Source organism: Pristis pectinata, unplaced genomic scaffold (assembly GCF_009764475.1).
Source record: "Pristis pectinata isolate sPriPec2 unplaced genomic scaffold, sPriPec2.1.pri scaffold_93_arrow_ctg1, whole genome shotgun sequence".
Taxonomy (NCBI): Eukaryota; Metazoa; Chordata; class Chondrichthyes; order Rhinopristiformes; family Pristidae; genus Pristis; species Pristis pectinata.
The window spans coordinates 164104-178848 of NW_026262577.1; the positions used below are offsets into that span (position 1 = coordinate 164104).

General features: G+C 41.5%; 1 long non-coding RNA gene across 1 annotated transcript in view; it reads left to right on the plus strand.

Moving 5' to 3' along the window:
• Positions 1-11040, plus strand: part of LOC127567285 (uncharacterized) — a 48852-nt gene extending 37812 nt beyond the window's left edge. Inside the window, exons 4-5 of the long non-coding RNA XR_007955857.1 lie at positions 8413-8538; positions 11010-11040. This is a non-coding gene — a long non-coding RNA (uncharacterized LOC127567285). The remainder of the gene's footprint in view (positions 1-8412; positions 8539-11009) is intronic.
• Positions 11041-14745: the final 3705 nt, after the last annotated feature.

A 14745-nucleotide genomic window follows, 5' to 3' on the forward strand; every position in this document is an offset into this window, starting at 1 on the left:
GAACAATCTTTGGTCTAAATTGGCCTTCCTCAATATCAATATGAGGCATTCTAGAAACAACCTTCATATCATCCATCATGGCCACAACTGAATCTTTCTCATAATAAGGCTTCAGCATGTCTGCATGACAGAGTTGTGTTTTTTTGCGTCTACCTGGTGTTTTAATTATATATGTCAAATAAGTAACTCGGGATTCAATAATATATGGTCCAGAAAAAAACGAGATTGCAATGGATTGTTCTGGCTAGGGAAAAATACCAACACCTTTTGTCCCACTGCAAATGTCCTAGGCCGAGCACATCTGTCAAAACATGTCTTCATTCTTATCTGGCTGGTTTTCAAATTCTCTCTCGCCAGCTGGCAAGCTCTCTCCAACCGAGTTTTAAATTTTTGGACATAGTCCGACAGACTCAAATGCACTTCTTCATTAACCTATTGTTCTCTTAACAATTCTAAAGGTCCTCTCACCCGACGTCCAAATACAAGCTCAGACGGACTAAATCCTAATGACTCCTGTATTGATTCTCAAACGTCAACAAAAGTAAATGAACGCCTTCGTCCCAAGCCTTTGTGTTTCAAAGCAATAAGTCTTCAGCATATTTTCGAGAGAAGAATGAAATGTCTCCAGAGCTCCCTGAGATTCTGGGTGTTATGCAGATGATACAATCTGCTTTGTCCCCAGCTCATAGACTAGTTGTTGGAATAAATTAGACATAAAATTACGGCCTTGATCAGATTGGATTTCTATTTTGCAAACCAACCAAAGTAAAACAAAAAATAGAAGGGCATTTGACACAGTCTTGGGCCTGTAATATTTCTAAGGGTATTGCCTCTGGAAATCTAGAAGTTGCACACATGATGGTTAACAAATACTGATTTCCAGCCTTAGACTTTTGCAATGGGCCAACACAGTCCACAATCAACTTTCGAAAAGGGTTCACCAAAAGCAGGAATTGGCTTCAACGGAGCCACAGGGGGGTTTTTGATTTGGTTTACCTACCATCTGACATGTGTGACAGGTTCGACAAAACATCACCACATCCTTTCTCAGACCAGGCCAATAGAATTGTTTCAAGATCTCCCTTACAGTTTTATTCACACCAAAATGACCACCCAAAGGCATACTATGGGCCAGATTTAAAATATCATTCCTATAAACGTTTGGAACCACAACCTGCTGAAGAACTTCCCATTCCTCATTAACAGGAACATGAGGAGGTCTCCATTTTCTCATTAACACTCCATTTTTGACATAATATCCAGTTGGCACTTTTTCAATCTCATCACATGAGAGAGCTTTTTCTTTCAATTCTGTAAGCTCAGGGTCCTTCGTCTGTTCCAGCATAAATTCTTTCCTCGACAAAGACAAATCTTTAAATTCAGGTTCACTGCAAGGATTTTGATCCTCCAGTGAAGATAGAAAAGTATCAGACAAGTCATCATAATTTTCTTTCTGTTTATGACTGTCACAGGGAACCACATCAGGCTACACAGGACTGTCGGCCTTGGCTAATTCTTTAGCTCCAGCTCGAGTCCCCGCACAGGATGGGTGAACATCTGGATCATTCTCAGACTCATCAGTCCTTTGTTTGGTCGTTAACCGTACCGCAGGGACAAATTCTCCATACGCAAGGTCATTCCCCAATAACAACGAAACCCCTTCCACTGGTAAACTAGGTCTTATCCGTATCTCTGCAGGTCCTTCTACGAACTTTGACTTTAAAATCACCTTGTGCAAAGGGACAGACATGGTGTCACTTGTAACGCCTCGCCCCAGATTTAACTCACCAGTGTCAGTTTCTTCACCAAAATTTAAAACACTGTCCAGCAAGAGAGATTGACAAGCCCCCGTATCTATAAGGATTTTCACTGGCACTTGGGGTGACACATCATTCAGTGAAACAAAACCCTCGGATACATAAGAACGGAATTCATTTCTCACCTCCTCCAACTTACAGCCTTTACCTCTGGCAAGGACTGATCTTTACCAACATCTCCTGAACCTTTTTGATTTTTTAATCACCTGAAAGCCAGCATTGGGCACGGCTTCCTTCTTTTTCTTCAGAAGGTTACAGTTAGATATCACATGGCCAGATTTCTTCCAGTAATAACAAGTACGCTCAACAGGTTTCTCCAGCACTGGCTTCTTTTCATCCTTCCCTTTTTTGATTATCTCCCAATTTAATCTCCGGTTACCTGGATTGTCCTTATAACTCTTTTGAAAGGTTTTAGGTGGTCCCCATTTGGATTATGGGTTAAGCAGAATCATCTGCCAACCTAGCAGTTTCTTGTAAAGTTTCCACCTCCTTTTCATTTAAATATGTTGTTATTTCAGCTGGGGCACATCTTTTAAAGTCTTCCACTAACATCAATTATGCCAATTTATGATAACCCCCAACTACATTTTTAGCCATGCACCATCGTTCAAAACATATTCTCTTTCCATTGGTAAATTCCATGTACATCTGATCAGCAGATGTCTTCAAGTCTCTAAATATTTATCTATAAGCTTCAGGTGCCAATTCATAAGCCTTCAACACAGCTCGTTTTACCTTTGTATAATCAGCTGCATCCCCAACAGACAAAGCAGAATAGCTTTTTGAGCTTTACATTTAATCACACTCTGTAACGTTAGAGCCCATCCTTCCTTTGGACGTTTGAACTCATAGCAACCTTTTCAAAATGTTCGAAATACTGATCAACCGAATCGAACCTCCCTGCTGGCTAAAAAAAAACCATCATCGGAATCAGATACCAAACTCTTCCGCTTCTTTTTTAACTCACCTACCTCTGTTTTTCCTTCTCCTCCCTATCCAGCTCCATCCTCCTCAATTCCATTTGAGCTTTCCTTTCCTCTGCCTTGGCCTCAAACTTCAACCGAATTAGTTCCCGTTCCCGTTCAGCCTCTAACTCTAGTTTCCTTCGTTCGGCCTCTATCTTTGCCAGCTGCACCTGTGCCTCAGAAATCGCTTGTTCACTTCGAGGAAACTGTTTTAACACCTCCTCAAACACCTTCGTCTCCACATAATGGCCAGCTGTCAGTCTCTGATACCTGCCTTTCTCATAATTCGTGTTACTGCCTCAAGATGTAGCTCTGCAGCAATTTTTACCAATTCAGGCTTCCTCATGCCCTGCAATCCTCAAGGAGTGTTTTTTTTTTCAAAAAGGTATCCATTGTTTCTGGTTTCCACACACACACACACAAGCCAACTAAAAATAATTTATCAGGCCGACCACAATCAGTCGTCCACTAAGATCTCAATTTGTTCAAACTCAGACCTCCCTCGTCAATCTTTGGATGGATCCCGGACGAATCTCGTTAACCTGGGGAACGATCCCGGATGAATCTCGTTAACCTGGGGAACGATCCCGGACGAGCCCTCATTTTGTTATTAACCAGCAACAAACGAAAGACACTGAGTCATGATTCAGCGTTAAAAAACTATTTTATTAATAACTACTTATGATAATAATAAAAATAAAAGTAAAAATTTTAGAATGTTAGGAGTAAAAATGTTAGACCTTGAAAATTAACCCGCAAACTAAACTCTTCGTGTGTGTGTGGCAAAGTCCCAAACTCGAAGTCCAGGAATGATTCTTAAAGTTCCAGTCAACAAGCCATGAGGTGAAACATGAGCAAAGGCTTCTTAAACAACCACCGTTGTCTGAAGATAAGATGTAGATGTAGAGAGAAAATAGAGTAAGTACGAAGTCCAAATGTTCCACGATGGAACCCAATCGACACCCCAGTGTTTACTTGGTAGTGACTTCCTTACCCCGAAAAGCATCCGAATAGTGGTCGTCCACACAAATACATGTTTCCCTCGACAGGTCAGCAACAATGTGAACTCCACCGGATTACTCCCAGTTTCCATACGTGGATTGCAGTGACAGACACAGTTAGTGTTTCTCTTCCATCGATAGAGAAACCTTCAGTCTGGTGTCTCTCTCTTCTCTCTCTCTCTCTCTCTCTCTCTCTCTCTCTCTCTTCGACTGCCTTCGACTGCCTCTTCGACTACGTCATTACGTCCATTATCTTCTGTTGACGTAAGCACACACACACACACACACACACACACACACACACACACACACACACACACACACACACACACACACTACTAACTCTATCTTAGAGGGACATACACTGAGTCCGTAACAGCGGGAATTATGTATTTCAGCTGACACAAAGGTGTTCCGCTATAAATCACCGATTTCACCACCAGCTCCAGCTGTGTCGTCAATTAACGCAATCTATTGAATGCATTTTAATAAGAACTGCATGTTCCGGGGCCAAATTTATGTTTTTTTCTGAGTGCTTGCCCGACTTCGCTTGGAAGGTAAATCGTGAAAATCGACCTTCTGGCATAAATCAACATCCTTCAGCAAAGGAAGCGAGCAGCTATTGCCAAGATCATTTGACGACGCGCTGAATCATGGGAAAATCCACAGAATGCAAATTTCAGTGGTAGAAATTCTATATTACGAGACCAAATGAACATGACCAATTTGAAAGCACGTAAAATAAAGTGCTTCCATTGTGTGCTTTGATCAGGGCACTGAAGAAACAAAGCGTATAAATCCTCCAGTAACCCCTCCTTTGCGACATGGCAGGCGAAGTTCCAACGATCACAGCAGTTACAATGAGTACCGGAGATATCAGAATCGATGCATTGCACATCCAGGAAGATACGGTATCGTATTGTTGCACGTTATGAGACTCAAGTCTAGCATTTAAGATGTTATTTCTGTTTTCAATTTTGTACTATTCACAGATATGGCAACAATGGGACATTGGAATGTATATACGCCTTTCATTGTCGCCTGGACTGCATTCTCATTGGGACTGGTTGCTGGAAATTATGGGCTACTCAAATGGATAATCCGGAAGTGTTGTCGCAGGGGATACGACAACGCCACATAAAACATCGTGGAGCATAATCGGGATGCACTTACAAACAGAGAATGGAAGAGGAGCATTCCAAGTACACAGCTTATTAGTTTCTGCAGGACAAGGGTGGTTTCGGGCATCGATACAATTTTGTCCTCAATGTTTTGCTCTGCATTATTAACAAGTATCTACCTGAAAGAAGTAGATACGATTATTAAAGGCATAGACGGGGACGATAGACAAAATATTTGCATGTGTATCAATAAACAAAAAAGCACAGATCTAAGCAAATTGTAAATAAGTTCTTAAGGGGACGAAGTGCAAGTTTTTGTCTACATGGATAGTGGTTGGTATACAGAAGGAGCTGCCAGGGAAGGTTATGGAGTCAAGTACAATCGTTACGTTCAGAAGGCAATAATAAGCTGCGTAAAAGGCCAATGCATAGAAGGATATATTCTCAAAATTGGAAAATGGGATTAACCAAGAAGATGAAATACGTCGGCAGTAAAGTTGTGCGACGTTTTTTTTTTGTGTTGTACAATCCTACAGTGAAATATCTCTATGACTTTCCACCTTACAGAAATAAATGTAGTTATTTCTGTCAATAACACTTTTTTCGGAATAACAATAAAACATAACTACTAATCGAATATCATCGCTGTCCCCCTTCTCTGAATTATTACTGAAAAAAAGCAAAGAGTTAACCGTAAGATGATTGGGAGGTTTATGAAAACTATATATCTAGTTCTAAGATATGCAACATATGAACGGCATGGTGATCAACGGATTTCTAATCTCACAATTTATGAAGAAAAAGATAAATGACCGGATTCTCGGCGGGTTCATCGGAAGTCCCTACATTTTGGAAGGAATTTATGGAGAAATAATTTCATACATCGTTTGAAGTTTCAGTGGATCCTGGTACAGAACGGAGATATTTCTCAGGATATTCACCGACAGACATCTTAAATACAACATCTATCTCAATATCACTGTGTCCCTGGTTTAAATTATGGTTGAACGGTGAAGGGTTACACAATTTTATTTTCATTGGATGCTGATTACCCTGGCTCAACTTACAACATAGCAGAACTAGACACATAACTTACTAATGTTACATAGGTTCTCTTCTAATTCGTGCATCTCTTCTTGTGATTTGCAGGGCCGATCAGAATTCGCTATATTTTCGATGCCGCTGGCACATTTGGTACTCGTCTTTTATATAGTACCTGACACAAAACCTACTTGATCTTAATCAACATCCTGTCTAAAATAAAAACGTTTTCCTGTATCACTGTGAGATTCGCTGTGGATAATTTGGGTATGCACCGTTTCTTTGGTAGAATCTCAAGTAATTTCAGGAGGTTTCCAGCAGCATCTCCAGTCTATAGAGAGAAATGTTCAATTTCACATCCAATTGAGTAAAACACACTACCTGCTCTGTGGATTGCTAATTCAAAGAGTCCTTTAAGTTTTATATGAAGGCCAATCAACGATAGAAATAATTAATCTTTGTGGCAGCGTTGTGCAGATCCTAAATATGATATGATCATTTGAAACTTCGGGCAGAAGCACGGACAACAGCGGCACCCAAACATTTATATAAAGTCTTCCTGAGAATGAGGAATTCGTTCGCACTATTTGCCTTCCGTAGTTTCCAATTCCGTGGATTCAAAATTGACTGTCTGGGAGTAGTAGTGATGGAAGTGGATGATTGTGTCTCATACTGGAGGCCTGTGATTAGTGGTGTGCCTCAGGGATCTGTGCTGGGACCATTGTTGTTTGTTGTCTATATCAATGTCTAGATGATAATGTGGAAAATTGGATCAACAAGTTTGCTGATGACACTAAGATTGGAGGCGTTGTGAACAGCGAGGAAGGTTTTCAAAGCTTTCAGGAGCATCTGAACTAACTGGAAAAATGGGCCAGAGATGGCAGGTGGAATTTAATGCAGACAAGTGTGAGGTGTTGCATTTTGGAAGGACAAATCAAGGTAGGACATACATAGTAAATGGTAGGGTACTGACGAGTGCGGAGGAACAAAGGGATCTGCGAGTTCAGAGACATAATTCCCTGAAAGTGGCGTCAGGTAGACAGGGTTGTAAAGAAGGCTTTTTGCATCCTGCATTCATAAATCAAAGTACTAAGTATAGGAGTTGGGATGTTATGGTGAGGTTGTATAAGACATTGATGAGGCCAAATTAGGAGTATTGTGTGCAGTTCTGGTCACCTAACTATAGGAAGGATATCAGTAAGATTGAAAGAGTGCAGAGGAGATTTACTGGAATGTTGCTGGGTCTTCAGAAGTTGAGTTACAGGGAAAGATTGAACAGGTTAAGACTTTATTCCTTGGAGCGCAGAAGAACTAGGGGGGATTTGATAGAGGTTTACGAGATTATGAAGGGAATAGACAGAGTAAATGTGTGTAGGCTCTTTCCACCTGGGTTAGAAGGGTTAAGTATGAGAGAACATGGCTTTAGGCTGAAAGGGGAAAGGTTCAGGGGGAGCATTAGGGGCAACTTCTTCACTCAGAGAGTGGTGGGAGTGTGGAACGGGCCTGCCATCTGACGTGGTAAATGCGGGCTCACTGTTAAGTTTTAAGAATACATTGGATTGATACATGGAGGGGAGGTCTGCAGGGTTACGGACTGGGTGCAGGTCAATGGGACTATCGGAATGAAGTTTAGCACAGACTAGAGGGGCCGAATAGCGTGTTTTCTGTTCTGTAGTGTTCTATGGTTCTATTGTAGTTAATCAATGGCAATCCCTGTACGTGTACAAATCCCGTTGCCGAATTAACAGAGTAAAGCCAATCCAACGTGAGAGAAAAATATGTTCGCATCAACAATTCCGCCCATAATACGTCGAGATTTCTGGGAAAACTCTCACCGTTGAAAAAATAATGAATAAAACGGGAAAATTCCTTGTTTGGACTCAACATGTTTTTAAAGGGAAAACTGAAACGTTGAAATTGAGATGAATCGGAAGATCGTAAATCAATGTAGATTTCTGAGAATACCCAGGCTAATAACTGCATTTATATCAATGGTTTCGAAATCTTAGGAACATGCTCATATGAGTAAACATATGTCATCGGAATCTATGTGGCTCTTGTTGAAGTTGTCGACACAGAGTGGAAAACAGATTGACGAATAATTCAATGCGTTTATAAATTCCAGGCATTATGGAGTCCAATTTGAGAGCATGTCACGATGATAGCTTCAGCAATGTGCTGTCTCTGGTGGAAAGGCTTCTTCTGTCAATCTGCATTGCATATATGGCGTAAGACAGTCTGCAGTTATGTTCAAAACCTGCTTTCCGTTTTACTTGCCAGTAATTTAATCGGGGAACAGGATATGCAGGAGAAAATTCTGCAACCGTTTACTAAATGATGAGGCAAAAGTTGGAATTTATGGCACGTTCCTTCTAAGTGGTCCAAATAGGCAGAACCCTCCCGTCAATCCAGAGGTATTCTCGTCGGAATTTTTCTCACTCGTTCGTTTGACATTTATTTCAAATAGAACCTGAATCAGATATTGGACAACAATCTCGGGTCGATACTTCCGATGTGATTGTAAATATAGATGGTGGAGATCAACCGTTGACGTCCCAAGGAGAAAAGGCCGAATTTTTCGAAAGGACCACCGGTGAGTTCTTTGTTTAATTCTGCTCTATTGACATTTATGACGTGATTAATTATCATCCATTGAGCCCGGTTATTTCAGCCGTTTCTTTTAACTCTGGGATATGCGAAATGCTGCTGAAGAATACTGAGAAGAACACTGAGGTAGAATTACCCGAATTCGTCATTCTTCTGCTGGTAAATTGCGAACCATTTAGAACATAGAACAGGACAATACAGGCACATCGCCCCGGGATGTCTGTGCCAACCATGATCTCAAATCAAGTTAATTCCACCTGGAGGCACATGATCAATATCTCTCTGTGCCCTTCCTGTTTAGGTATCTGTCTAAATGCCTCTTAAACGTGTCTAGCATATCGGTTTCCTCTACTGCCACTGACTTCGCGTTTCACGTAGATAATGCTCTCGGTGTAATAGGTTTTCTCTTAAATCTCCTTTAAATGTCCTCCTCTCACCATAATGCTATGCTCTTTGGTATATGACACTTCTACTCTGGTTAAAGAAAAGTATCTGCTGCATCTACCCCATCAATATCTCACATAATTGATCGCCCCTCAGGCTTCGATGCTCCAGAGAAAACAATCCGAGGACTCACGTTTTATTATATTTAATATATTCCAATTCAGTCAACGTGATGATCACCGTATTCTGCAAACCCCATCCAAAGGCTCACATTGTCCCTTCACTGCAACGATCAGGACTGCACACAACACTCCAGTTTCAATTATTAACAACGTTTTAAAGGTACTTGGGCAGGTGCATGGCTCATAAAGGTTGAGGAAGATTTGGGCCAAACCCAGGCAAATGGGGGCAATATTAGATGGTAATCTTGGTTAGTAAGGCCAGTCATTTGAGTATCAGCTCTACGGAAAATTTGGTCAAACAACGATCGCTTTCCCTGCAGCAAATAAGGCTGACGGCCGGTAAGATAGAAGTATAAAATTGTGGGAGGCACAGACAGAATAATTATTCACAGTCTGTTTCCAGGGTGTAAAATTCAAACACTAGAGGGTGCAGGCTTAAGTAGAGAGGGAGAACGTCTAACGCAGATGTGCGAAGCAAGTTGTTTTACACAGCTGAAACTTCGCTTAATTCCCTCCGTCGCAAGAGCATCGTGCTTCAGATAAGGAGGACAGAACTGCGTGCAATACCAATGCGCAGTCTCAACAAATCCCTGAATATTGCACCAAGACAGCACCAATCCCCAACGCCACTGCTCATATACTCGATTCCTCTCGTTGTTATTCTCAACGTAGAAGTTTGCTGCTTATTCACCTGCTGCACGTCAGTGCTTACCTTCACCGACTGCTGTACACGACAACACATTTCTCCTGGTACCCCTAAGCTTATCGCCATTTGGATAAATCATTCATTTTTCTTGTTGCTATCAAAGCGGATAACATTACATTTAGCCACTTTGACCGCATCCGACATGTATTTACTAAATCCTCCAACCTGTCGACAAACCTGCAGATATTAGATGTAATTCCCTCATCCAAATCATGTTTCGTTATTAGCTGGTATTGCAGCAGTGCTCTGTGCGGTATCCCGATGTCCAGTGCTCAGAAAACTGACTGTTTATTCCTGCCGTTTGTTTCTTGTCTGCCATCCAATTCTATATTCATATTCACAAATCTCCCTCGCTGACATTGTTATAATATTGCATGGTAAGCTCTTCAGTTGGACATTATCGAAAAGTTTCACGAAGTCTAAATACACTCACATCCACTGGTTCTCTCTCGTCTGTTAATCCACTGCCATTCTCAAAAATTCCCTGTGCATTTGCAAGCACGACTTCAATTTCATGAATACTTTCACTTTTGTCCGATCCAGTCACCCTTCTCGAAGTACTCTGCTATCATATCAAGACAACCCGTCTATAATTTACTATTTTGTCGCTACATGGTTTTGGATTATTGGCAACCTGCTTATCCATTGGAGATATTCCATTTTCCAGGGAAGGTAGTAAATGACAACCAATGCCAAAGTATGTCGGGATGCAGAGTACCTGGCGCTGAACATTTATTGCTCCTCATTCTCCTCAGCTTCCTAAACACCATTTCCACGCCAATACCGATATTAGTTTCTTCCCGTCAGTGGATCCAAAGTTTTCCAATATTCCAGGACGGTTACTGTATCTTTTGTGAAGACATGACCAAATAATGAAGTTAATTGGTTTTCATTTCTCTTCACCCTATTAAAAATTCCACCAGTCTGTGTATCAATGATCTGCGTTTGTGTTGAGTGTTTCCCTCTTCACATAAATGTTCCATATTGCATAGTAGTTTTTAATGTTTTCTCACACTCTGGTTTTCCCTAATGATCAATCATTTGCTTCTCCTTTGTTGAATTCTGAACTGTTCACCGTTGTCTATTCCCCTATCTGTCACCAGTTATTAAATTGAAATAACTTTTCAGTTTTCTTCTGAAGAAAAACAGCAGAACTATTCAAATTGTGTGTTTTTCATATTCAAGAAGTGGATGAATACACTCTCCGAAATCAGAAATGAACCTGGATATCATACGCACAGGAGGAAGCGAAGATACTGAGGCAAGATTATTTGACGCCTACACAGACCTAATGATTCATGTCACAACACCTATGTGGTTATTTGTCGAACACAATAAGATAGAGGGGCAAGATCACAAGCAAAACTTTGAAGTGGACTTCCAACAATTGTTCAGAAGCAGTAACTCTAACACAGACAGAACAACCATCACCGTGGTCTGTGGGTCTGCAGGGTCTGGGAAAAGCACCATGATACAGAAGATAGTCCTGACTGGGCCAGGAATAAGAAATATGAACAGTTTAAATTTGTCTTTCATTTTAAGATTCAGAACTTAACTGCAATGAAAGACAAGACACATTTAAATAACTTGGTCCTTCACTCCTATCCTTACTCGAAGGATGAGCTGGATCATGTATGGAAAGAACCCAGAAATATATTGTTTATATTGGATAATTTCGACCATTTAGATGGAACAATTAATTTCTCCGATAATGAGAGAAACAGCGATCCACCTCACCAATGTTTCATTCCCGAGTCTTCCAGCGAAGTTTCAGACATCGTGCGCTGCCTCATGCAGGGAGACTTGCTGAAAGGGTGCTCAGTGCTGGTCACAACCCGGCCGTGGAAACTACGGACGCTGCGTCAGACAACGATAGATTTAACTTTCCAAATCATGGATTCACCTCTGAAAGTGTAAAACAATATTTCCACAGTTATTTCCGAGATAAACAGTACGTGGGACGGTGTTATGAATCTCATTGAGAGGAATGACATATTGCGCAGCATGTGTCGTAACCCTTATTCTGCTCAGTCCTCGCCTCTTCACTGAAGTCACGCCAGGTGCATGGAGAGGAACAGAGAGCAAGGTTCAGCATCACCTGACTCGTTTGTTCTCTGCCTACGTCACAGTACTTCTCAGGGATAGCGGATATGATGAAGAAACCTCCCGAAACGGTTTGCTTAAACTGGGTGAGCTGGCCCATAATGGAATTTCTCGTAATATCTTTTCGTTTGAAACCGATGTATTGAGTGACCAGAATTCCTTTCCCCCCAATCTTACCTCTGGGTTTATGAGTCAAGTTCCAGACAAGAATACGCGCGGTGTTGTTTTCAAATTCGCGCACTCTGCTGTGCAGGACTTTGTTGCTGCCCTAATGAAAAGAATGGGTACGCCAGGAAGAGCACTGAAAGGATTGTTGAATGAAACGTTCACGGCCGCTGATGACCGATTTAGTATGTTCACGCGTTTTCTTGTTGGCCTTTCTTCACCGAAGTCAACAGATCAGCTAGAGGGCAAACTGGGGAAATTTCCTTGTGAAGCCAGCTCGCTATTTCCGATTGGCTCAAAGATAATGTCAAAAGCAGACTGCAGAACTTGGAACATGGGCACAACCAAACAATATTCTTAAACATGCTGCACTGTTTTCTTGAATATGAAGATAGAGAGCTGATGACGGCCGCATTGGCATCGATAAACAGAATAAAATTTAATCAATGTTCCCTTCAATATTCGACTGCGTGGTTTTATCGACCACTTTAATAAACATGGAACTGATAGAAGAGCTCGATCTCAGTTCATGCGGGATCAAGGCGGAAGGATTACAGCTGTTGCAACCAATGATGCATAAATGTAAAGTACTCAGGTAATTCAGTGAATTCGGTGAAGAGTTCAAAAGCAGTAAATGTCAGTAAAATGTTCATGCTGCGATGCGGAATTATCCTCCTGAATCCCAGTGCTAGAGAATAATGCAATATGTCCCGCGTCTACATTTTTGTTTCAAATCGTACTTGGAATTTATGTTTGTTTTCGTTATTAATATATATTCGCGAGGTATTTAAGCATTGGATTCCATTCGTGAAAACCCCTCATTTTTAACGCTTGCAGTTTACAACATAATCACGTCTTCTGTAATTCAGGTAATACAAATAACCGCAGTACGGGGCTTTCCTAGATGTTCCTTCCTTAAACCTGTGCATCAGATTTTGCGATCCAGTTGTTTCCATCTGTATAGTTAAATTAGCAACTTCTGAAAATCCAATATAAAGTATAGTTGGTTCACCAAATAATAATGACTTTAACTGTAGAACAGTTTGGCGTCAGTGAAATGCAGCACTGCGTCATCTAACCGCGTATTGCTAGCGTGGCATGCGTAGAATTTATTGTTCAGTAGGCGTTAATAAAACCATATAAGTTTTAAAAAACATACACACAGCTTTCGGATCTCCATGTTGCATGAAAAGCAAATCACTATTGACATCCCTAATTGTCTTTGTGCTGGTGGCGACGAGCCGGGTTCTGACATGCTGCATTCATTCGGACGTCATAATTCCCACAATAAACGTGGGCAGGAGGTTCGACGGGACAATGAAGTGCTAGCGACGTCTTACCAACATAGGCAGTGATATGTCGAGGACTCCGCTGGTGACGGTGTTCCCCGGAATCCCTTGTCTTTGCTTTCCTGACTATCACTGGTTTAGAAGCTGCAGTCGGAGTGCCCAATTGAGCAATGGCTGTGAAATGTGTTGGATAAGCGTTTGAGGATGATCTGCTCGGTTGACTTATGCGTGCAGGTCGTATCAGTAGTTTACTCCAGATTATTTCCAGGAAATGGCCAGTTTGGTCGTGAATTGAATCCTGTGCACGATTTAAGAAACAGTTTAAAACGTATGGCCGGAATAGAAATGCGCCTCTTGCATCTTCGAGTAGACTCCTCTCAGGACGCGTTGATGGCGGGGGATAGGTGCACGTGAATATGGATTCTATGACCACCAAAATTTGTTCTATTAGCTTTCTAGCGGTCAGTTATCAGAAAATTTGCCAAGTTGTGCAATTTTAGAAAATTATGGACGAATTGCATTGATATCGAAAGGCATTTCCGCATTCGTCTCTCAGATCTGTTTTACAAATTCAGTTAGACACCTTTACACTAAATGGTGTCGTGATGCGGATACTGGCCTGTTCTGCAATTGGATAAGGTGCGTCATCTTCACAGGTTAGCGGAGCAAAAGCAAAATGCGAAACCTTCTTTCATGTGTTGTAATACACGTTTTCCGGTCAGTTTCACACCGCTATCAATGATTTTAACAGAACATGCTTTTAGCTGAAATGAAATAGTGTTGTGAATCTCAAAGCCAGAAAGTGCGGTGAGTGCACAGAAAACTGACAAGATGTTTGCTTGGATTGGTGGCCTGAGTTACAAGGAGATGTTGTTTAGGCTAGGACTTTATTAGCTGAAATGTAGGAGATTAAGAGGGGAGACCTTATAGAAGAAGATAAAATCATAGGGAGCACAGACGGGGTGAAAGAACTTCGTCATTTTCCCAGGAAGGCAGTGCTGAAAACAAGAGGGCATAGGTTTATGCTCAGAAGGCGACAGATATAAAGAGGACTCAGGGGAAGCGTCTTCACACAAAAGAGTGGCACGTATTTGCCATGAGCTGCCAGAAATAATTGAGGCGGACACATTAGCAACGTTTACAAGCTATCTAGATAAGTACGTGGCTAGGGGAGGTTTCGAGGGATATCGGCTAAACATCGGCAGATGGATTGGTTCGATGGGCAGAACAGTCGGCATGAACATGTTGGGCCGAAGGGCTTGATTCTTTCCTGTAAGACTCTGCGAATCAAATTGCAATGGAGGCGCGATGATGTTCAGCTTCAACTGTAATTTTACGCAGCCGTTTGAATGAATCGAAGCTAA